Source organism: Tarenaya hassleriana, unplaced genomic scaffold (genome assembly GCF_000463585.1).
Source record: "Tarenaya hassleriana unplaced genomic scaffold, ASM46358v1 Cleome133, whole genome shotgun sequence".
Lineage (NCBI taxonomy): Eukaryota > Viridiplantae > Streptophyta > Magnoliopsida > Brassicales > Cleomaceae > Tarenaya > Tarenaya hassleriana.
The window spans coordinates 111616-115077 of NW_010963828.1; positions in this window are offsets into that span (position 1 = coordinate 111616).

Consider the following 3462-nt stretch of genomic DNA (forward strand, 5'->3'; position numbering starts at 1 on the left):
ACATAATCGAGGACTTCAGAGCATATTGGACCGGAACAGAACGATAAGGACAATTCCAGCTCGAGTTCACAGGAACAAAATCGATGTTGTCCGTCTGATGCTTCAACCAAGCGTCCTTGACGGTCCTTGTTGCATTAGCCGCAGGCTCTGGAGGTAGTGGCCCTTCCAGGACGTATGACTTCTTGTCGTGCTTGAGAACAATTCTCAAGTTATGATACCAGTCCAAGAAGTTCGTCCCAGTCAACTTATCCTTCTCAAGGATAGATCGCATCGTCAAACTCGGTACACTACCAATTGACGCCATGTCCTACAGAAAAAGACAATACGACAAACAAAACAAAATGTAGATTCTATCAGTTATCTCCTACCAGCTAGTCCATCACCAATCAAAGACAACATAGATGTAAATACCAGTTACACTCCCATAAAGAAAAATAACCCTACAATAATTTTCTATATGGGACTAAGATCCATATTGATGTGCACACACCGAGTCTTATATTTAGTACCCGATTCGTACCACTATCCGCAAGTATACAGTAGTTGTACTACCGGGGTCGAACACGAGGACTAGGATGTATTAGTCTATCTCTAAGCTAGATTAGGTGGTCCAATAAAAAAAATGTGATTTATGGCAAGTGTCGGAATACGAGAAAGCAAATAAAATTAGCGGGTTGTAAACGATGATTCAAGGCGTCGTAAGTTCAGGATCCCTCAAGAATCGCATGGACGGTTAGTGATGCTACAATGTTTACGGGTTACCCTCCATATGGGGGTTTCAAGCACTTCTTCTAGAGTTTGTCTCTCCCGAGCTTGAACTCACTACCTAGAGAATCGATTCACCCATCTCCTAATGATCTAAATGATCTCTAGATGCATAAGTGTATCCTATCATGAACCCTAAGCAAGCTAAGCCATCTCCCAATGTGAATAACTCACTCATTTGACATTTGGTTCCAAACAACATTCCCATATTCCTATGATCAATGTGTTCTACAATCATATCAATTATGGTTCCAACCAAATCAATAGCATTAGGCACAAAACATCAAACCCATGGAGGAAAACTCAAAAACATCATAGATAGGCATAGGTGAACATACAAAAGTGGGGATCCCTCACCCACAACAAGGTCACTACTCCATATCTAAGGGTCCAAAACAGAAAACAAAAGGGGAAAACATAGAAAAGGAGAAGGAAAGCTCAAGATGGTCTTCAATGGTGGTCTCCTCCTTCAAGATGTCTCCCTAGGTCTCCAAATCTCCCTTGCCTCTTCTCCAAGGTGGTTTTTCTTCAAAAGAGTCGAGCTCCTTTCTCTCTCCTCAAACTCCTCTTTTTATGCAAGTGCTCCAACTATGTTTCTCCTCAAAAATCGGGCTTTTCCTTTTTGGGCCGGATTTGATATCGGACGGTCGCTCATTTTTTGTTCAGGGTCATCCATTTTTTCTTCAGTGTCGCCCGTTTTCTTCAGGGTGAGCGACCGCTCATATTTACGAGCGACCGCTCGTTCTTCTTTGCAACTCGAGGCGACCGCCTGGTATAATGAGCGACCGCTCGTTCTCCGTAATGGCATAGAGCGACCGCCTGGTTTAACGAACGGGCCGCCTGGTCCCAAGATTCTGACACCGAGCGACCGCTCGGCTAGATGGGCGGGCCGCTCATATTCTCTGAGTTCTCCGGGACTTCTCGATTCCACTCCTTTCCCGTGTCTCGTGCGCAAATATCCTCGTTCGATCATCCTGCAAGGAAAATGGAGGAAAGAATCCTACCCATGACCGTCTAACGTCCTATTATGCCTAAAATATGAGAAAAATCAAAGTGTATGACGTTAGAAAAACCGGTGGAAAACCGTGTGATCAAATCCCCCCAGACTTGAAGTTTGCTCGTCCTCGAGTAAAAGTGCGTATAAAACTATCCAAGGGGTGATAAGATATAGTCGGAGTACAAACAGGGGTTTCGAGTGGATTGGTTGTACGGGTTAAAATTGCTACGAACGAAATGAGTTTGGTATACTTTATCTTCTCCAACATTCAAACGAAAGCTTATCAATGGGATTTCTATTGCTTCCTGCGATCCAAAGTGAAGTGATTCTACTTGCCGAGCATATCTCCTAAACACATCCCAAATGAGACCTCTAGAAGCTATTTAGCCTATAACTTCATTGTTTTCATTTGCCCCATATCTTTCTTTTTATTCGTGTCTCGTGTTCTTTTTTCTTCTTCTCTTTTTCTCCCTTTTTTCATTTCATGTGATGTAGTCCCGGGCTTCTAGGACGTTGGAATTTGACAAGATCACTCTTTTCTCCTTTTTTTTCTTTTCTTTGTGTCCTTGTCCCACAACTTAGACCCGAGCCTTCGTTTCCGACGCACTCATGTCCCCGAATGATTTTCATTAACGAGTAGATGACAGAGGAGTGTCGTGACATTCATTTGGGAGACGTTGGCGCTTGGTTCGTAACCTCTACTCCACCTAGACTTTAGGAGACAAAATCATCCCACGTGACATTCATTCATTCTAGGATTGGATCAACTATTTCTACTTCACTCGACAATCCATTCAACACTTTAGATAAATCTAAACTTAGCTCCTAAAGCCTTTCCAAACCAATCTTCACTCTATATCCCCACATCATCATCCGACTAAACCTTTGAGATGGAGAAACCTTATGCAAGTGTATGCATGCATTTCTAGACCTATATATACATGTGCAACCTATTAATGACAATCCATGCAAGTAGACCTATATGTACATATGCAAGACTCTCTCCCTTTGTTTTTCGATGAATATGGAATGCGTGATTCTAAGTGCAAGTGATGCATGATGTGTATGGTTCATGGGTACGATGTACGTTAGTGTCACTCCTCCCCCCCAGACTTGAATCAAACACCGTCCACGGTGTTAACTCTCGCCTAGCGGGGGAGAGGGGTGCCAAAGAGGAAATAAGGAATGGATGGATTGAAGTGGTTGAGTGTGTTACCTTTTTACGATGAGATGGAGTTGCATTCCAATTTCTCTTTTTGCGGGTGTCGTGAGCCCATGAAACCTATGCAATTTGAGAAGGCTACAATGCTATGGAATGTTAGCTAAAGTAAAGGACCGAGCGGGCCTTTAACAGGACCCGTGGGATGAGGACTCTTGTCCGGAGTCTGTGCCGAGGTCTGATGAGACTTCAAAACGGATTCCTTCTTTGGTGAGAGGAGGTAGCACAAAATAGGCCATGTCGAATGATCGATACCTACTCTCGACGCCACGAACCTCCATAGTATGTCCCCGTTTGTTCTTTGACAAAATTGTTCTCCAAAAGATGCATATAGTTGATCTTGTCCCCGTGGATGAAATCATGTGCATATGCTCTAAGATCGATGCATACTCGCTCTGCAATCATGGTTACGATTCCTCCAAAACAAATTGACTCGGTGGTTGAGGTAATTACCTTGTGCATATGCAGTGCTACCCTTGAC